We start from the raw sequence: 22448 nt of genomic DNA, 5'->3' as shown, positions 1-22448 counted from the left end.
AGCGGCACACGTTTACTGGCACATGCTCAGTGACTCAAGCTGGCATAAACAAGGTTCATTGAAGACCGATCGAGTGACACATACCCAGTGCTCTAAGTCGGCGTGAATGAGCTGCACCTACCCAGTCCCGCATCTACAGTGACCCATGTTGGCTTGAAAGAGGTTCGTTTAAGAGCGGCGCGTACATACACACTGCTCCATGCTCACTGACCCAGGTTCGTACGACGATTGGTTTCGAACCATGTTCCCCGAGCCCAACAGCCCACTGTGCTACCCATTCGACCATGGACCAGCAGTGACCCAGGTAGGCGGGAAAGCTGATACATACATACATACATACATACATACATACATACATACATACATACATACATACATACATACATACATACATACATACATACATACATACATACATACATACATACATACATACATACATACTTCAAAATTAAATTCTGGGGTTTTACGCGCCAACACCACGATCTGATTACGAGGCAGGCCGTAGTCGGGGTCTCTGGATTAATTTTGGCCACCTGGGGTTCTTTAATGTGCACCGAAATCTAAGTAAACGAGCTTTTTTAAACAGCTTGCCCTGCGACGCAAATGTGTATTTAAATAGAAGCGTGGATGCCCTCCTCACGTGGAAATTGCAGTAGAGAGAGAAGAAATGGGAAAGGCAGGGAGGTTAACCAGATAGGAAGATCCGGTTTGCTACCCTACGCTGGAGAGAGGGAGAGGGGGAGGGTGAAGTGATAGCAAAGTAGAGGTAAAGAAAGAAAGGAGCATAGACATACAATCACAGTCGGTCGCTGTTACCGGATGCTACGGCACAGTCCAGTAGCACTTGTTGGACCATAAACATCTGTTCAAGCTACAGCCGCTTGTCCAATTCTGCTGCCCTTGAAAACTGCAACAGTGCCCTCGTCACCCTCCGCTTGGATGGCTTGTGATGTCGGCATTCAAAAATAGTAGTTGCTTAGCGAGCTTATCGTCCACGCGACAATAGCTACAACTGTTTGTCTGATCCGTACATTGCCTTTATTGCCACAGTACGGGAAGCCTCGAGCTCGCTTCTTCCCGATGCCGCCCCGGCTGCGGGGGCCGCCGGCGACCTACTCCATCGGCGTCGCCGCCGCTGGGAGGCGGCTCTCAAAAGTTTAGAGTCCAAGCACTTCGCGCCGCCACCTGAGGCCACCACAACATTACTGCCGGACCATTCATTAATAAGGTTTCTTCTCTCTCTCTCGAGTAGCCCTCGTTCGTGGGCAGAGCCGCATTTGCCGGCGCCAACACGCCCAAAATTGCCGCGCGACTGGTCGCTGGAACTTTGCGAGTATTCGCAGTCTTCTTCCACGCTCGGAAAAACACATTTATGTAGTACGTATCTAGCAACAGAAAGTTCTATCGGGAGTTTTTCATGTTGCGCTGCAATTTTTTTATTTACACTTCTAATCTAATTATAATAAATGAGACTTTGAATAAATAATTAAGACTAATAATCGAATTTGACGGAATGCAAGAAAATCCATCTCCAAGCGACGGCAAGCAACATTACCTTGATTCGGTCCAGCTACGCCGAATTTGCATATTTTTAAAGTTCGGCTCAAGTTAAGTGAAACACCCTGTGTACAGCTATCTTCACGCTGTAGTTACGCGAGCGAAAAGCTGCCGCAAACGCTCGGAGCATAGTGCAACTGAGCGAAATTCAGAAAGCTTCGGTGCGTTTCTGACGTGGTGGCTGGTACCGGTCGATCGCGGTAGTCGCATGAAGCTCCTGATTCCTCGGCGCTGCCTCAGACGAGGTGGCGTTGGGGCGTCATCTCGTAACTGCAGCGAGGCCGGCGGCTCCCGGAAGGAAACGAAATAGCCGAAGGTTTTGCGGTGGAGCCCCGCTAGGAAATTGAGGCGCAGCGGGCGCCTTGCAGGCCGGCTGTCTTCGGGTGGACCACCGGTCGGGGCCGGCCGAGAGTTACATCACCGTAGGCTTGGTACGGCCCGCGGGCCGTAGTATGGAGACCCCTGCTCTAGACAATCATGAACCATGCTTGACGCAATGGTTGACTTCATTTTAAGATGCCTCAAAATTAGTAATTAGAAAACCAATCAACAAGAAGTGCGCCTATTAACTCAACCGGGGTAACATTGATGTAGGAGGTGCATCGTAATGGCAAACTTGTATCGCGTGGCGATCCATTTCATTTCCCATTGTTGCTCTCCGTCGTTTTGTCGGACGCCGCCGTTATCGCCGGAATCGGCCACACGGCGCGACGGATGATAAGAAAAGGTGAATGTCAAATAAAATGAATAGCGTCAAAGTACAGCCAGTGGCGTAGCTAGGTCGTCTGGCATCCGGGGCCCTTAGCTCTTCTGTCACCCCCCTCCCCCCCGGTGTAGTCGAGTAAGGTGCGGATATCGACAATTTCCGGGTGTCTTCAGACGTATATGACACCCCCCCCCCCCCTACAGGCCCCGTGCACCCGGGGCCCACGGCCCCCCGGCCCCCCCTGTCGCTACGCCACTGAGTACAGCTTCCTGCGCGTACTCCATTTGCAAAATAATCGTGACACTAACTTCTTTTGGGACGCGGTAAATTCCGTACTTACTTGACGCGCCATACGAAAGTTATAGAGCATCGGGAGCGGAAACTTCCTCGCCTGGAGAAAACACCCATGCTACCAATTTCTATAGTTTTTGATGCGAAAGCCTCAAAGGACTCAATGACCGAAAAAGCCGGCGTCTGTCGTCTGTAGCAACGAAACGGCACGTAAATTGCTATTGGCTGCGACGCCTCGTTACGATTGCGCCTCGTCGGAGCAGAGTGGGCGAAAGGGAACACCTGCCTTTGCGTAGCGTGCCCGGTGTTGAGTGAGGGGAGAAGGCATCGCCGCGACGCCGCGTCATCCTCGCTTTCGGAAGCCGCTGCTGCTTCCTCGGTCTCTCGTCGCGCAGGACGACGTCGGTGGCATGCGGCGTCGGCACCGCAGGCTGCTGCTGCTTGCTGACTCGGGCAGCACATACTGCTGTGGTACGTTACTCGGAGCGCGAAACTCGAAGGGCCGCTCAGCGGCGTCCATTTGGACATGATGTTTTCGCATTCACAACTCATAAGAAGTACTAGGTGTCCTCGCATTTTTGTTACTTACTTTCTCTCTCTCGAATTTGTCTGCAGAGATGGAGAGGGAGAGGTGCGACTGTACACTGACTTGTGCACAGTCGCAGAAACTGCAGAACGTGCTTTTTTTTTAAAATATTCAATCGACTGTCGACGTACGTTTTCGAAAACTGCTTTATTGCCCAAGTATTGCGCGCTCGTTTCTCGCGGTCAGAGGACCTTTAATTGATCTGTTCACTGTGAAGCACGCACGAGAAACAGCCGCGAATTTCCCATTGCGATCCACTGCCTGTTTTGTCCAGTTAAGCTGGTAATTAAGGTGTGGTCCTCGATTAGCTGTCCAGCGAGACTGACTTGTACGTATACCTCGACTGCTGTACACTTGGGATACCCGCGGAAGCACGAATGTATACCTATATCGTTTCGACGAGTCGCATACCTCCTAAAAAAAGAAAGAAGAAAGAAATAATACCTCAAGATGCGTGAAGCGCGCGCTACTGCATATATGGCGGCGAAAGTTTCTCCTGCCATGTATATATATTTTTTCGTTGCCCCTGCAGGGGTGGAAAGGAGCGCGTTATCTAACAATCTGACCGGCGAGCCCCGGTGGCATCCGGCGTTGGACGCACCGATGCGCAAGGCGCGCCGCGTGATCGGAATACGCGTCGCAGCAGCCCGGCTTTCAACGCACGCTTCCTTCGGCGTGGATCGGGTTTGCGGCTTTTAAGCCACGGCAAAGCGGGACAGCCACAGAAGGCCACGCGTGAAAGTAATAAACGTAGCAGCAAGGGACGCGGGACCGGACTGGCCAAGTGTGCGCACGTCGCGTAATTACCAGTAACCCGCTATAATCAGCTGCAATTATTGCGGTCGTTAACTACCGTGCTTCCGTCACCCTGTTGGGCTCCTTGTCGCTGTTTTGCACTGGCGATTACAACCTGTGAAGGATGCACGTATACTGTGTGTTCTAGCTCAACGACGACGTGTAATAACGTGTAGCTATATCCTGAGCGCTAGTGCTATAGCGTGCGTAGTTAAGGTTCCTGAAGCAAATTTTGTTGGAATTAAACTAAGCAATTTTCGTTGTTTGTGATGTGATTACAAAATGGCGAGACAGGCTACGTGATAGGCGGCTACCAAATATTGCTAGTTAAGCAACCATTCCTTATTAAGAAGAAAAAGGAACTAAGTAAGAAATTAAGAAAAAGAAGAAAATTCAAATAAAAGAAAGAGAGACATTAAAATCCGTGCACGTATAAACACAGGCGCACCGCAAGTACTTGAGTTAACGTCTGCTCATGTAACGGCGGCCAGTAATCACAGATGTATGCATTGGGCCCACGGTGCATTATAAACGGTAAACACAGAGGCTTAATGTTTACTGTAGGGAAGTGTTAGGCAGAAAAAAGAAGGAACAATCATACATGAAGCCTCTTGCATCAAATAAAAAAAAAGAACGATAGTTGAGTATGCACTCCTTCGATCCGAGTACATATCCAAATAAGTTTAATACGCAAGTCCGAAAATCTCTGGCGCGCTTGGTGAGCGATGGTGAGTGTTGCTTTCTTTACGATTTTCCTTTCTATTTTTTTTCGTCAAGGTATTGATCTCGTAATCATTTTTTTTTTTAAATCTAAGAACAGCTGATGTCCAGCGCCTACCCTGCATGCTTTGTGTTCCTTGTCCCGACTTACTGAACGAATGAGTCCCACCCGTCCAACTTTCAGCCGCAGTTCAAGGCGAGCGACAGCGTGCGCGAACCGAAGACGCAGTCGGACGTCGACGCGCCTGACTGGTTGCGCTTCTTTCTCATGCGCATACTAAATTGCTGTGAGCAAAACCCATTGACTGCTGATCAGCGCGTTTTATTTCTCGAAAGAGGAAACGCCTGTTTAATGGCGAAGCGGGGCTAAAAATACGAGCGTGCGGTATTTCTGGGTATTTCTCTTTTAACGGAGAAGACGGACGACGCACGCATCGACATAATGTCACCGTTTGCTTCATTCGACTCGAAATTTACAGTCATGGTGCGTACGGAAAACAAAAGAAAGAAAGAAAGATCCATCGATCGATGGCAAAGGAAAGCAAAATGAAAGGAGGCCGAGTTGCAATGATGCCGACCTCTCTGAGCTGAGACAGAAGAACCAAAACGTTTCGACACGTGAAAACCTGTTGAATAAAAAAATATTGGCGTATAGTACAAAGCCAGAATGTACGTATTTTCCTACATACCATGAATAACTTTTCATATGTTTGAAATTTTCACATGAAGCTGACAAGCGGAGGTAACAGCCACGCTTAAAAGAAAATGAAAGAAAAAAGCAACACTTCAAGATCACAGCTACCTGCGATGCGGTCGTTCGACAAGGGCCGAAGGATTCTTGCTTGACCCGTCAAGCTGTTACTGAATATCGGTTCTAGTCTGATCAAGAATAATGCTCATCAAGGTTGCCCTTCAAGCTTGTCGATAAATAAGCTTCTGCGAAGGGTGCCATGCGGCACACGTATATGATCGTGTGTTTATTTTATTTTATATGCTTCGTACAGTCAACCACAAAATTTTAAGGAACATGAGATCTGCGAAAAAGATGAGTATTTGCGCAGCCTCACAACGCAGCCTTGTATTCGCATTAAGAGGCTCTACCAGTACATGTGAACAACATTGTGATATTCGGTTTTACTGACTACTGTTCAAGGATGCTCGGAAATTGAACGTTTTCTGAGATCCAGTGGTCCGTAAACTTTTGTAGTTGGCTGCACATACTGCAGACCACAAGGCCCAAGCAGGACAGGCGCATAATAGTAAAAATAATTGCTAATGCAATGAATGAACAAGCATATCATAGTAAAAAGTACAGTTATTAATACATTGACAGGGTGCAATTAGCAACGGAAATGCAAAAGCTGCAGGAATATAAAAAAAAAATATAGGAAAGGCACTACTGGATCAGTTACATGTACTTATCTCAGGTGATTCCACTGAACTAATGATCACGGACAGAACTTTTTTTCTTTCAAAATAAGGTGTTTTTGAGCTTTCTTGCTGGTCTGTTTGCTTGCTTACTCGTTCTCCTTCTTCTCTTTGATTTTATTCGCTCCTCTTCAAGTGGATGGGCGTGGTATTGCTTTTAAAAGACAATTGCTGACCCGCTTCTCATTATCTCTTTGTGGTATTTATATATATGTTCAAATGATTATTAATAATAATATTCAGTGCCGTGTCGTCATCACATAATCGACCCCGCTATACGAATACACCCACCAGTTAAATGTAGGCCTTATTTGTCTTGTTGAGGGTATCAATGCAAAATCGAGCGGTTGCCTATATTGTAGGCTATAACATTCATTTTTAACGGCGACTATCCTAAATAAGTGTGCACGTGAAACGTCCGTTGGTTGCTAGTTTCAGTTTGGTTGACGCGTGAAAAATATTAGAGGTATGCATTCGAATACCTGGGTCTTAACTTTCGCGCTTTTTCTGAACCTTGAATCGAGGGCTTCGATGCATAGAAAACTCGCGTGGTAATTTAAAATATAGCTATTTCTTCCTTTCTTTCTTTCTTTCTTTCTTTCTTTCTTTCCTTCTTTCTTTCTTTCTTTCTTTCTTTCTTTTTGACGTAACGTAGTAGACTAGTGGCTACATGCAGCCTGTTTTTGAGGCAGTATATGTGAAGGGCTGCTAGAACTGAAATTACGAAAATTTCAGTTATCTTGTTTAGAGTCGGGTGCGCATGCGCCGATGCGCCACTATCGCACACCGCCGTGTGTCAACCTCGCTCTTATCGACGCAAAACTCTGTAGTCGATCTTCCGCAGGAACCGTTGACGGACGCCATCACTTGGGCTGCTCTGTCCACCGTACTCGAGCTTTTGCGTCTGATTTCACAATTTTTACAGCGAAACTGTCTATGGCTAGGATCTGGAAAAAGATGTGTCCTCCGAGATGGTGACACAAACAAATCATCATACGGGGCGATCCTGGTGATAGTGCAGGAAGGGTCCAAGCTCAATGGTGCATACTTCTGTGGGCTCGGGGACCTGTAACGCGCCCTTGCACTACCCTTATCACACGTGGAACCCAAAGAGGTCCCAGACACAACAGTAAGAACAGATTCTTTCGAAAAAAAAATTTTTTTGCGCAACTTTTCAAAAAATCTCGGCTCCAACCGCGCAAACGCGCTAGTGGCACTGCTCGCGCTTTCGTCGTCGTATTCCACAGCTGGCTCCGTTTCCGCTCATCATTCCAGCGTAGAATTTCACTTCTGTCGCCGTGATAGGGAGGCCTCGTTTACGGTGGTATGAGCCATTGCTTAAGGGGGTATGAGCCATTGCTTAAGGGGGTATGAGCCATTCATTGTCTTAGGTGACGGACAAATTTAATAACAGAAGTGATACGCGAATGTATGGGCGTACCTATATCGCCACGATGACCACGGATTAGGAGAACAAATATCGTCGTACCTTTGTTCAATATTCTGGGTCACCTATGTGTCGTGCGCAAACAGCTTCGCTGGTCTTCCATCTTCACATAGTGGAAGGGCTCTGAATTTTGTAGTCTTCGCCCTTTAGCACGTCTAACGTTCCTCACTTGCTTGCATAGCGCTGTGGGAACCACCAGTTGACCTTCGTGTTGTTGTGTTTCCTCTCGGCTTCAAAGACGCAGCACAGGTTCAAGGTTGCGGTAGAAGCAACTGTTTTGCACTTTACAGAATATTTTCATGGCCTGGGCAACGCGTGGCTTTTGCAATAAGAGTCGAATCGCCCCGCCGGCTTGTGTTGCTGTACACGTCGCCGACTCGCCGCGCTTGCACGTTTGTTCTGCGTTCCTGCTGCGAGCTCCACTCTTTCCCTCAGCTTTCCCCCAGCGTAGCGCTACCTGCGGGTTGCGCCACTCTGTCAGAGGGGCGAGCATTGACGGGCACAGTGGCTTCACCGCAGCCTATCAGCGGGATTAAGCTTTCTTGGATGGCTGTTAACTACTAAGTCCCCGCCATTGATTTTGTCCCCTAGTGATGACGGTGAGATTTCAGATACTGCTTCCAAGGCGCAAGCTTCGGATGCCACATACTTGTCGTGCGCTCAGTCTCCGTAGTAGACACGTTACAGTGGGCTCGCGCGTTAGGCCCAGGCCTTCCGGGAGCTCGCTTGTGCCATGGATCTCACGGGCACACCAAACTGGGCTCAGGCTTTGATCGCATATGCCTACCGATGGAAGCCTCTGACGCGCCCTCGTCGTTAGCCATTTAGTGGTGGTACGCGACCTCCGGCTGTGTCCCGTCAAGAATAGCTATGCGTCACTGAATAAGTAAACACAGTGGCTTACACGTTCCGACATGATAAATGTTGGCACAATAGGCTTATGTGCTATCACTGAATGTTATATATATATATATATATATATATATATATATATATATATATATATATATATATATATATATATATATATATATATATATATATATATATATATATATATATATATATATATATATATATATATATATATATATATATAAATTGACCGATTGTTCAACGGGCGAGGCAATAAATGAGTGAAAATGATTTTCACAACCTCGCGGTAATCTTTGCTTTATTGCCCAACAGTTTCGGTCGGAGGATCGACCTTCGTCAGGGTTTACAGGCAAGTGAAGTCGTCCTGTTGGTCGGCGAAGCAACACAGTGGGTCTGTGCTGCTGTTTGTGTCAGGCGAGCCGACAGCAGCGAGATGACGACGGTGGCGACAATCGTACCACAGCGACGGCATGATTTCTACTCCGGCCGTTCGACGCGAATTTACGACATGCCGACTGTTGGGCTCTTCGTAAGTACTGGACGGGCGTAAGCGAGAGAAACGCGCATTGCTAGGTCATCTGCAACTATGTGTTATTCAATCGTACGTAACTATGTCTACATGTCGTGTAATCTATGCTAAAACGACGATGGCATTTGTACTCGAACGAAAGAAACCTTAAAATTTGTACGATGTGGGCCGATCATAAAGGCGGCACACTGTATAGCACACCTTCTAAGTAGCGTTAGCTGCTGCGAGGAAATGAATGGGGTGTGAGGGCTGATCCCGAAGGCGGTGCGGTCTAACTCAGCGCCTTGAAGCGCTAGCTGCTGCGAGGAAAGATTGCAAGACACTGGCACGTGCATGGTGCGCACGCCAAACGTCTCCAAAAGCTAGCTGCTTGGTTTTGGTGCGAGAGAAGTGAGGGTGCTGTCGTGGCCTAACGATAAACAAAGAAATTGCGATTGTTACCTAATGGTTAGAGCATCGGGCTGCGGTACAGGCCGGGGAGTTAGAGGTTCGATCCACTGCAGGGCCGCTTGAATTTCCTTTTCATTCAAGAGGCCCGAAACGAAGCGAGACAGCTGCGAACCTACCTGCCTGCTTACCTACCTACACCTACCGCAAAGTGCATGGAATGAAGTAAATAATGGTTCGCATTCTTAAAAGCGCGTTACAGCGTCGCAAGAAGGACGCGCGGACTTTTACTTTGATTTTCAGCATTTTTCGGCCGCGTACATTGGTGCAACACATTATACAGACCCGATCGTCATTGCGATGATCGATGCACTGCGCTTGTCTGTTTGCAACGACCGCACCTGGTGAGGAGCCCGTCAGGAATGAGCGAACACATCGCAGCGCTATGCGGATGTCTAGGCATCGAACAAAAGTCTAACGCGAACTCTGTGCGCAGCTTAGTTTGCACTGTAGGCGCTTGATGAAGTGGAGTATGTGTGCCGCACATTACGGCGCCCGACCGTGTCAAGCGTACGCGAGATTCAGCCAGCACGAGTCGCGTATGCGCTATGGCGGGCTTCGCAGCAAGCAGCAGCAAGAGTGTACGACGCCCTGCCTCTTTCTGTGTTGCCCGTCAGGCCGAGGGCTTCTCGTCATGGCTGGCATTCGCGGTGATTGAGAGCAGGCTGATGGAACTGACGTTTGTAGGCCTCCTCCTTCTTTTCTTTTCAGCACTCGAGATTTCATTTTTTTTTTCTCGGCGCACACTGAAATGAGGTGCGACTCGTTTTCGAGCCAGATTAGATTGGAGAGAAAGAGGGTTAGTAAGGAAAAGGAATTCGATAGGCGTTCAGTGACTAAGATGAATCCCCAACTAGCCTTAATCCGTCATCGTGCTAAGTCAATAGGGAAAGCACATCAAAGCACCAAAGAAACAATGAAAAAAAAAAAAAACGAGAAACGCCTACAGCACGACAGCTTAAGCGACGACGACAACAAGAAAAAGTCTGGTGTTTTATACGCCGGAACCACGATCTCATTACGACGGACGCCGTAACGCGGGGACTGCGGAATAATTTTGACGATCATCAAATGCGTGGCATACGAACGGTTTTGCGTCCAATGCATTCAACAACAACAAGCAATTACTGGTCTTTCGTATTGTGCGTCCGTGCTTGCAGGCAAAAAAAAAAAAAAAGTCGCGTTTTGTAATTTTCGTAACAAAACCAACTTGGCAAAGTTGTACTTGCAGAACCGAAGCATGCACAAGCGCATGTATGTTTGACTTGATTACCTTTTTACTTTGAATGTATATAGTGGAAACATCCGCAGGGTTATCGCTTGCTTTTGCACTATAGTAACCTACCTGTGTGTTAGCTGTTTAAAAATAGGAGTGGATGACTCGAGATGAAATAAAAATTGCGGAAGTGATTAAATTCACATGCAGCAATAAAGAATGAGCAGCCCAATGACTTGCATAGATGTTGAGAGGACTTATAGAAAAGAAAAAGAAAAGGGGGCACACACACACAAAGGGGAGACGACACAAGCCCCCAACAGTTGTTCAAGACCAACTTTTAGTCCTTCTTAGCAACGACTTTAACCGAAAACAGAGCCGCTTTCGATGCTCGGCCACAGAGAGGAGATCTGCAACTCAAACATTGAAGCAGGTTTGGATGAAAAGTATGAAGAGATGCGTCTGCGGTCGCAGCTACTATCATTTTAACAAACCGCGTGGAGGAGAGTGGTATTCGCGTTTGGCGAGTGGGACGCCCATTCTTAACGATGCTGGTAAAACGCGCGCCGGGCGCTATCTGCAGTTTCCGCGCGCGAAGTTTGTGTTCGCCGCACGGGGAGCGTTCGGCCGTTCGTTTCCATTCGAGTCTGTGCTGCCTCTCTCTCTCTCTCAGGAGCGTTTAACGAGCTGTCCAGCGTCGGAAACACCCGAGTTCGTCAGGCACCGGCGTCATTTAATCCCCCGGAAGAGCGCCGCTCCGCAGTGCACGCAAGCTTCCGCGACGTGCAGCCACGGTGCGAAGCGAGGCGGAAGCGTGCCGGGCGAAAAACATACGGCAACGCGGAACGGCGTGGGACGCGAGCTCCCCTCTGCTGCGCTGGAGCTCGGTTGTCCGCATTATTTTGGGCTTTCTCTCGGCGCGAATACAGTTATTGGTTGCCAAACAGGCGCGCGCTGCCGTTTCGCATTTTTTTTTTTTTTGTCGCGCCTTTGTTTTCGAGCAGCGTGGTTCGGTAACGAGAGGGAAATGCTCTTTCCGGGAGCCGCTCGCCCTTTTGGAGATCACGCGACGCCCACCTTCGCGTTTTGGCAGCGTGCCATGTGGCGCGCCTCGGCGTTCGCTTTCGTTTCCGAGGACCGGAATTAGCGTACGGGAGGCACGGAGAGCGCGCGTTCAACGAGAACAAGCGGAGTGTACACCATGAACGCGACAGCGGGGAAGCCTGCCTTCGCATTCGCGAAGACGCATTGAGCGGCGTGAAGCAAAACATGCGCGTGACGGACGCAGCGCATACGCCTTTCGTTACCTTGAAAACCTTTTAGCTTGGGATCTCCTATCTAAATCCATGGGAACGGGAAAAAATTGTTTTTTTGTCGGCAACCGCTGCATTAAATTTGATGATGTTTGTTGCGTTTAAAAGAAAAGTTGAAATCTAGAGACTGTAGGAAGCAGAGTTATTTATTTAGGCCGTCATATTTTTTAAATATCAATTCTTACAATTGCTAAATTTCAAAGAACTATACTATGAAGTTTACAACTTTGTAACTCGGACGAAAAAGCTATAGAGTTCTGGACCAGGACGATTTTTTTTTTTTTTTCAGCTGCGAGACTTTTCTTTCAAGGAACTCGTATGGATTCCCTTTGTAGCAATTGCTACGACTCGGTGGATGTCTCATCTTCCCTATATAAATTGTTTCTCTCCACCTCGCGGGTTTCCGCAGAACTCACTTTTCTGTAGAATAAAAACTACAGAAGAAGGAGGTGGAAACAGAAAAGGGCAGCAAAAATATGAAATAATGACAATTTCAATTCGTCCCAACTGAAGTTTGCGGCGCAAACTTCATAGCCATTATCCTCCCTGTTTGAGGTCCTTGGTAAGCGCGATTGGCTTCATTTTCTTGGTGAATATGTGAATATTCGTTATACTGCGAGAATATTTTTTTTTTCATAGCACGGGTTACATTTTGCTTGCGCAATCACTGTGGCATACGAACAGACGCGTGCACTCGTGACGTCTATCACATCGGTAGTGGACCTTCAGGTGCACTTATTTATTCATAGCTCAAGGGTCCCAGAGGGATATTACATGAGGAGTAGGCAAAAAAAAAAATAAGCAGAGGTTCTCATTCCAGATGTTAAGTAATGGCTCTCTATGGCTGTCTTAAACTAGGTGCAATCCGTTAACATGGCGACGTGGGCGGGAAGGTCGTTCCAGTCTTGAAGTGAATTTATTGAAATTTATTCAAAATTTGAAATTATTTTTATTACGTACCTTCCGAGGCTTCTCGCTCAGTTGAACGGGTCGAGTGAAGTACACGTGTGTGCGTTTAACAACAGCTGCTTTGGGCTCCCAGACGTTGTCGCGTCTGGTAATTGCGTCACCTTCGCGATGGTGAAAGTGTGGCTCAATATGCGAAGGAACGCTCAGACGTGCTGGAATGTGACACCCGTGCGGGTGGCGTCAGCGAGTGATTCATTCTGAGCCCATTGACCACCGAGCAGCTCGTGGCTAGTCAATTAAGGGAGGAAAGCGAACAAGCCCGCGGCTTAGGCGGCTTATTGTTCGTTGTATTTGATGCCTCGTTGCTAGGCATATTTTTTTTATCTTTAAGCACGAGATATGAATGTAGTAGTCGAGAAGCGTTGGGGGCCAGTTGGTTCATGCTTAAGCGAAAAAAGCAAGCGTAAACCAAGAAGCAGGACTAGGCGGAGGCGCGCACCCACAAAGTCGCCGCACTTACAAGTGATCTATTGAAACATACACCTCCTTTTAAACACCGCTTTTCCCGCGCAAGCGCACATGCAAAAGAAAGAGACCAATCCGACGCGTTGAAGATGTCAAACAAATACCCCTATAGAAAACGCCACTCTTTCTTTGTGATGAGCACAGATGGGTCGCTTATGCAAACCCGCTCGTTCTTTTTGATATGAAAGGCTTCAAGCAGTTCGCGCTCGTGTTTTGACTTCCCCCTGCCGATGAGCTAGTGAGGTGAAACAAAGACCTGCAGCAGTTACAATTTATCACATGCAAAGCCAGGTTGCTCCCTGTGCCCTATCGCAGCGAGGCATTCTCGGAGGCATTCATTTAAACAATGCCCCGTCTGGCCGATATATACTTTTCCTCAAGACGTGGGAATTGAATAAACCACCCACGCAGCGCACCTAGTCAACTTTGTTCGGTGCTTGGCTTTGCAGGCTGAATTTCTTTCACAGCTGGAGATGCGGGCGCAGAGATAGGAAAGCTTGCGCGGAGCTGAAAACACCGAGTTAACACCAAATTTTCGGGACACTCTTTTCAGCCCGTAGGAAATCTTGTGGAAGTAGGGGATAACCTCGATGTTTCTTGTCTCTTCTAATTGGCGATCTGAACTCACGCGTGGTTTCTTCAATTTTCTTGCCAATGTTTCACCAACAGTCAACCGTACACGCGATGGAAAACCGGAAGCTTTCAACCGGTCCACCTGCTCCGCAAGGCTTTGCTGCACAACGTGCGGGCAGCTTTTGTTCGATGAATTCGTGAAACACAGATTCGCAATGCTGCGCTTAACCAATTTCGAGTGGGCTGATCAGAAACGCAAAAATGCCTGTTTAGACATGGGAGCATACTTCCAACACACGTGTCCGTCAGGAAAAAACCATAAGTTTTAAATTTAGGAACCTAATGGTCTTGTCACTTCGTACGTCTTTGGTAAAAACCATGTTTTTTGAACAGGCGCTTAAAACATTTAAAATTAGTTATTTGTAGTAGTTAGTTGTTATGAAGTACCTAGTAAGGAATTTTTTCTCAATTGACCAATCATGATAGGGTTGAAAAACCTTTGCGGTTCTCTATGTGCTATATGCTATATGGGGCTGTGGCCTAGTCCAGCTGTTCTGAAAAACAGCTTTTTGTCACAGTCCTTCTTTCTGTATCATTGACAGATTGAAAATAAATATTGATTGATTGATTGATTGATTGATTGATTGATTGATTGATTGATTGATTAATTGATTGATTATTGCGCGACAGTTTCATTCGGCGGGCCGGCATTCTTCAAGTGCGTGTCACATGGGCGCGCGTATGTGTTTTCATGTGTGCATGTGTGTGTAGTCGTGCGTGTACGGCGAATCTGATCATCTGACCACGTGGAGTACGTAGTATGTTTATGTATTGTGTATCTGTGCGCATGCACATGAACGTGTGATCCCATGACCAACGCCAAGCAGCACGCAGACGTTGAGCCAGTATCTTTATTTCTCCAGGGGTGTGACGTCAATCTAGTTCTCGCTTTCTTTTTGTTCTGGCAGATGTGCCAATCTGCCTACAACAACTCATTTATATCATAAGATAGCATAGCCGAAAGTCGAATTAGCTGCTTCAAATCTGGCCACCTGATTTCACAGCTAACAATACGTGTGTATACATACCTGCTTATGTTATTGTTCCCTGAAGCCACGGTTTCTGTCTTTCAGGATCAAGGTGTTCGTTTCACACAAGCCACGAGACCAATCCTGATTCCACAGCACGTGCTCATTTATTTAGGGCAGCTGTCTGGATTCTCATTAAGAGCGCCATTTTTTGCGCTCCACGCCGACGTCGAGGCTAGAAGAGTGTGCAGGCACGCAGTACTGTGGTCATGCTCCATGATTTCGTGTCCTGAAGGGTCTTTTGTTCTCGAACGGTTCGGCGCCGTGGCGATCGCGTTACATCAAACATGAAACCCGCGAAGCGAGAAATAGGACGACGCCGCGGTAGTCGAGATTGCAGAGCGCGCTGACAGATCCGTCAAGATGCAGCTATGTGGCTCCTGCCGTCGCATTGAGGTCCTAACTACAAGCATGCGTCAAGCACGCGCCAGTGGGCCCATCTGTACGAGTTGACACACCTGTACGCGCTTATGTGCCCATGCATACGATGATGACCATGGCATGTAGCACCGGCAGCAGGGACAATAATGACCACACGCGGGGCTACGATAACCGCACGTTGGACATGCTCCACTTCTCTATTTAGGTGCATTATGCTTCGCGCACTAACGCGCGGAGGCGCCGCGAGGTGTGCGGATAAGCGTCGACGACGAGATCCTCGTTATCTTCATCGTAACTGCCATCGCCACCAACACAGCTGCCACTACCAATACCACCAACACCAACATCGCCATCGCCGTTAACACCGTCACCATTACCATCCCCATCAAATTCCTCTCCGCCAGATGAAGAAGGCACAATCACAGTGCGATCCTGTTGTTTCTGTTCTGCGCCAAACATTTGCCACGGTCGCCCGTTGTATGACATTCTGCTGCTGAGCTCGCAGCATGGAATCCTAATTGCTGTGAAGGAATTCTGGTGGACATGGATTGGAAAGATCAAGAGGCAAAGAAAGAAACTTTAATCACGTTCGCGCTTGGTTAGTTCCATGCGAAAACTTCCCTTGTGTCTAAATTCGGAGCTTTCAACTATGATGTTGCTCGTAAAGCTATCACGCGGAAAAAATTTGTAGCGCATGAACGCCCGGTACATACTTTCGATACTATAGCAGCAGTTTCAGTATATCTGTTTCCAAACTTGAAATGGTCAAGGACGTGGCTCTCCTATCCCCACAAAGCCTTCCATATGCCGTCTGCGCGGGAAATTATGTGGAACACCAATGTACCGTATCGTATCAAATCTCGGGGCAGATATATGAAAACCGGGGTGTAGTCTAAGGATTCAGGCTGAGTGGATATGACTTCAGCACTAACCGGTTGGAATTCTCCATTTCCAACAAGACAGCAGTTATGCCAACACCTAATTGCGAATTATCAACCTTGGTTGTCAAGTGAATCAATAATTACCGCACAATATTTGATGTGTCACCGGAAAAGATAACCACCGTGTCACAACACGATCCACCTGTGTTCAAAAATTACTAAAAGTATTAGCAGAAAGACCTCCGGTATATTTTATTGCAAAATACTTGTGCAAAGAACGTGCTCACTGCTTCTTGCGACGCCAATGGCAACTTGCGCAAAAACAAAGTCAGGCTTCCTCAGGCAACTTCGTTGTCGCTTCCTCGACTTCTACTACACCCCAGACGCGCAGCTGAAATAAAAATGACTTCGCGCACCAACAGACGCTCACGCGTGCGAAAACTGAGCAATGACGTTTTATTGGCCAGCGGTGAGGTCGTAGCGCTTTTTTATCTTCCGGTAGCCAGTGTCATTTTGCATTCTTGGCTGTGCACAAAAAATGTGCTGAAAGCTGCATCACACGGTCATGGCCTCGGCTGCTGGGGTAGAAAATTGCCTTACGCCCGAAACGGTGGCTCGTTTATGACTGTATATCTAGTTCCATAAAAGAATGGAGAGAGAGCGAGAGCGAGCGAGAGAGAGAGAGAGAGAGAGAGAGAGAGAGAGAGAGAGAGAGAGAGAGAGAGAGAGAGAGAGAGCTTGTGACAGCGACCTGTGCTTATAAATATATTGTGTAACGTGTCTCACTTGGCTTCGAACCAACTTGAAGGACAAGAAACCTGACGTTTCTGGGGCGCAATTCGAAAAACAAGCCAGAGTATAAAAATAAATGCACAAAATAAAAAAAGGAGGGCGCAAACACCCGCAGTCATAAACGCGTGGTTATCAGGATTCATTATAAGGAAGTGGCGTAATTTTTGCTTTCTTTGTTTCTTGTCGTTCTCGCTCGCATCAAGCGCATGTTTGTACCTCGACAAGCAAAGTGGACATTTATGGCCACGGAGATGACCGTTGCTTTTGTGACCTCTCCGTTCTTCGTCCTCCGTGCCGTTCTCAACAACCATCCACCTGTTGCAATGCCGCCTGACTGTCGACGCAGGGTGGCCGCATTGTTGACTTCTCCCGTTCAAGTATAGCGTGCTGAAACGCGTCTTCTTCCTAAATATTTTATCTTTCCTCAATTGCCCGCCCACTCGCTGTGTATGTGGAGCGAGATCGAAGCTGATCAGCGCACGGCACGGTAAATAGGTCCGTTTCGGACGCAGAAAGGCATTCTCCATATAAGCATTGTTTTTTGAATCAATCAATCAATCAATCAATCAATCAATCAATCAATCAATCAATCAATCAATCAATCAATCAATCAATCAATCAATCAATCAATAAATAAATAAATAAATAAATAAATAAATCTGTTCCAGTTATATTTAGGTGAGTCGGGGCGGAAAGAAATCAGCAGGCATCAACGATTCTACCGGCTATGAAACCGCAACATTAGCAGTTTCTCGCAGCAAACCGCCATCTTCTCAAGAAAGCGCTCAACACGTCGTCTTCTTGGCACTTCAGCATTGCTTGCCGTGGGAAGAGAAATGCCATCCAAACGTCCCACCGCTCTCGCAATCTATGCACGTGGGGCTAAAGAACACCGCCAATGTTGTCAAGTGTCGAAGCTGCGCGGTATACGTATATACAGCGCTCGTGGTATACAGCGCTTGTGGTATGCAGCGCTTGTGGTATACAGCGCTTGTGGTGTCGTCCTCTCGTCTCATGTCTCGTCTACGCTTTGCGCTGTTAACACCTGGATATGTATACGGGGCGCGCTTGGCTTTCGTAATACATACTGCTGCAGTGGTATCTGCACTAAAAGGAGAAACCAAAATTTCTGGGATTTTGCGTGCCACAACCACGATCTGATTATAAGGCACGCCGTATATAGTAGGGGACTGCGGATTTATTTGGACTGCACTTAAATCAAAGTACACGGGTGTTTCTTGCCCCCGTGGCCGAGATCGAGCCCGCGACCTCGAGTTGAACAGCCACTGGGCCACCGCGGCGAATGGTATATGTGCTCGATTCCCGGTGGTAGCGGTGGGGGACAGACAGGCAATGAACTTTTATTGAGGTCCTGAGGGACTAGCCGGCGGAGACCCGTTGGGGCCCCCGGCTCGCCGCTGGCTGCTCCCATGTCGGAATCGGGAGGCCAAGCCTCTCCGCTCTTTCACGGGCCCTCTGGACGGCCATGGACTGGAGCTTGAGTTCCGTACTAGATATGGCCTCGTCCCAGTCCCGTTCGCTGGTGAGGGACGTATCCCGTAACGCAGGACACTGCCAGGGCATATGAGATAGAGTGCTAACCTCCTCCCCACAATCCGGGCACTGCGGATCAATTTCTGGGTAAATCCTGCTTAAGAAACCTCGCGAGGGATATGACCTTGTCTGAAGCATCCTAAGCGTGTTCGATTGAGATCTGCATAGATTCGGGTGTGGAGGCGGGAAGCGCCTTCGTTCCTCTTTATAATGGGAGACGATCTCATGAAAGGTTAATAAGGGGTCGCTGTGGCCGAGCTCAGTTTAATTTTTTTTTTCGCCATACGGGCGAGAGTGAAGCCAAGTATGACGACGTAACGGTACGGACGCGCACAATAGACGTGCGGACACAACAAACCCAGTTCCGAGCTTTTCACTGCCGTCGCAGCCAAAAAAGCGTAACAGCGATGCTTGGACTTTTCGCATAAGGCAGTCCTCTTCGTTGGCCGGTGCTTTCATTCTCACATATTGTTCGCTCTTCGAGGTGGACGGCGCCTGTGAATAGACTGATGGGCCGATTAACATTCCTTTGGGATGTTAAATCTAATCGATCGAATCGATCAAAATTTTTTTTCGCTCTGTAGAAAAAAGCAGAGTGGAAAATTGTTGACTCGAGCCCCATGGCTGCCCCAGTCAATTTATTTTCATCTCGATAAAGTTAAAAGAGCGCTGCTGCAGAAATAAATGTTTTGTTGTTACAACTGCGGGATTAACACATAATTTGAATACTTCATGCACAATGCCAGTGCAATAAATGAAACCGGCGGTCCGCTTCCATCATTTATATTAAGTATGATGCCATGATCAGGTCTTTCCTATATCATACCCTCTCCACAGTACATGAAAGTTGTTAGGTCAAGTCCATTTCGATATCGTATTGTTTAACCCACTTCTTTCTATAATGCCTGAACGACCCTGAAAATAAAGGTATGAAATGAAAAAAAAAATAAAGTTGCAGTTTCGCCGTAAGGCGAAGCATCGATTGCGATAGCAAATTAGTGGACAGCTATACGAAGTAAGTATAGTAGATTTATCCACCGTATGAACTTGTAAACATAGGCATACTAACTAAATTAACAAGCATGGTGTCACGCGAGCACATGCAAACGGGAACACACCTCACTCAATGACCGCGGAAACATGCTGTCAAAACGCTGGAGTGAGGAAGTGCGGCAGCAGCAGCGAGTGAATCGACCTTCGTGCTGCGTCTCGCATCAACGTGAACTAAGCTGCGGAAAGGAAGCGCGCGGCGGACTCTGTACCCATCGCAGATGGCTTTCGAGATACAACGGCCGCGCGCTCCCGGCGTGCCGCCGCTCTGACCGCCCAGAGTAGAAAGCGCCCCCCCCCCCCCTGCTCACCCCAGCGTTTTTAGATCTAAAAACGTTGGCTCACCCTATACCCCGGAGCCTTGCGGGTGACGAAAGACGACGCCCTTCTTCACCGCTTCTCTCCCTTGCGGGCGTGAGATTGAGCCGCAATCTCCGCCTCACCGTCGCATACTTTCACTCGCACATACAGCATACGGCGCGCGGCAATGATTTTTATCGGCCGTTGACTTTACACGGAACCTCATGGCGACGGCGACGGCAGAAATGCGCCTGGAGTGCCCATATAATTGCTATCGCAAAAAAAAAAAAAGCTCAGGCATCCTCATGCTGCACCCGAGCGACTGTAATGCGTTAGCATTGCGTCTTCTATCCAGTGATAATCCGCTGGTATCCGCATGAACGCAATAATATCTGCAAGCTCTCCATGGCTACTCGTGAACTCTTCTACCTCTCTATGTCACCACCGCTCTTCTTTCTACATTTATTAACGCGCGCCGTTGTCAGATGGGAAGAGGACATGGCTACCGGAGGTGTCGCCTCCGAGAGCTTGCGTGTACTCATCAACCTAGCATCATTCGGAACTTGACCCCCGCGCTCCCCCTTTAGCCGGGTTGACTGGGCTTTGTTTCGGGTCAGCGGTCCTCCCCGGATAAGGGGGCTGCTGTGGTGCAGCACAACTGAGCTACTGCACTCAATACACAAACAGCCATGTCGGTCTTACAGCACACGAGGCTGACAGACCCTCGTATTGCCTCCACACAAAAGAGGTCAAGGCATACAACCATGGAGCCCAAGCCATCCAACAACCAAAGCCATCCGTGGAGCAGCGCGACCGCACGAGGGTGCGCTACGGCCGGTTCCGGCTCTGGGCTCCACTGAGCCAAACAGTACCCCCGGGATGGACTGGCACACACGGCCAAGTCGAGCAACCTTAGGAGCATGCATCATAACTTAATGGAGAGCTTTCCACCTGATCTATCAAAAATCACGGCAGGGCGAGCTTACACTTCGAGAAACTACTTGTCGCCCAGGTGGTGCCGTTCCCTAGTCAGATGGAACCAGACCTCCTTCCGTACTTTCACGAGCACTTCAACTGTCAGACCATCGGATCCTGGACTACGATTATGCTTCATAGACTTCAAAGCCGAAAATCCTTGACTATCGCCGAGTCACAAACTACGGTGTAGTCCCACGTCGACCATCGCTTCGGCAAAAATCGTTTTTAACCAGCATACCCAACCCCGCAGACGCTCCACGTAGTGCAAGGAAGTCCCTGAAATAATTGAATTTCTCAAGGTAAAATATGTCAGAAAAATCGTATCGTAACATACGACTTACACACAACCTAGAGACATGATAGAGTGGGATTGTAATTTGAATATACTAGAAAACATAATTCTGTTACGTGGAAACTCAAAACACAAACCGTTTTTCCAGCCTTTTTACCATTACAGAGCGGCCATGGCTTCCGAGATTTGCATGCGCCGGTTCGCGGAAATCTCAAAGGCCATTAAGCGACGCGCCCGGTTCCTTGCAACAACTCCAGATGGCGCTCGCGTCCGCCGCATCGCGCAGTCCAGGTGAGGGAAGCTCGCAGTAAAATTAAGTATGAAGAACGACTGAGGAATATGGAAGAAAGTAAATGGGCTGGAGAGTGTTGAGGTATCTGTACAGGAAAAACATTGATTCACAGTGGAGATAAAGAACCAGGAAGCTTACCAGCAAGTCTGCGGCCTCTAGGTTGGGCAACACAGCAACAAAGAACGTCAAGCGGAAAGTCAGAGAGGCTGAAATAATCTCATGGGTGGCGGCAATGGAAAAGAAACCTGCCATGAGTAAATACTTAAGGGGAAAAAACGAAATCAGCAAAGAAACAATTTATGATAACTCAAAGAGAAGCTCATTACTTTTCGAAGCGAGATCGGGATGCCTTAGAACACGCACCTATAAAGCGCGATAAAAGAAGGAAGAAGAAGCATGTGCTTGCTGCGGTAAAGCTAGGGAAACTATGGAGCATGTTTTACTAGATTGTGAAGACGTCTACCCAGTGGTCAATTTAGGCACCGCTGGCCTCCTTGAAGCCCTTGGGTTCAGCGAGAGCAGTGGAAAAGTAGACATGTCTGCAATAGGGATTAGTAAGAGGCGATGGGAGGATTGGGGGAATAAAAGTAGGGAAACGACAAAAAAAAAACGGAGATGTACAAAAGCACAGTTCGCAATAGGGGATCAGAAAATTTCGGTGTGGCAGTTCAGAGTGTTTTTTTTTCTTTTTTATTGGTTAACCTAGGTAGTACATTAGGCAGTACAATATCAAGAGCTTGGTGGCGCAACCCACCGCCCCGTTCCAAAGGGGACGCTCATAACATCCATCCATCCATCCATCGTGGCCCACGCAAGAGGCCGCGCTTTTACCAGAAAGCTCGCCTTCATGCACAGCGTTTGCCGCCAGCGTTTCCCAGTAAACATTACGGTTACATAAGCTGCAGTTGTCGGGAAGCGT

Source organism: Dermacentor variabilis, unplaced genomic scaffold (assembly GCF_050947875.1).
Source record: "Dermacentor variabilis isolate Ectoservices unplaced genomic scaffold, ASM5094787v1 scaffold_12, whole genome shotgun sequence".
In the NCBI taxonomy this organism is placed as follows: Eukaryota; Metazoa; Arthropoda; class Arachnida; order Ixodida; family Ixodidae; genus Dermacentor; species Dermacentor variabilis.
The sequence above is the reverse complement of the archived record's forward strand: the minus strand, read 5'-3'. Positions refer to the sequence as shown.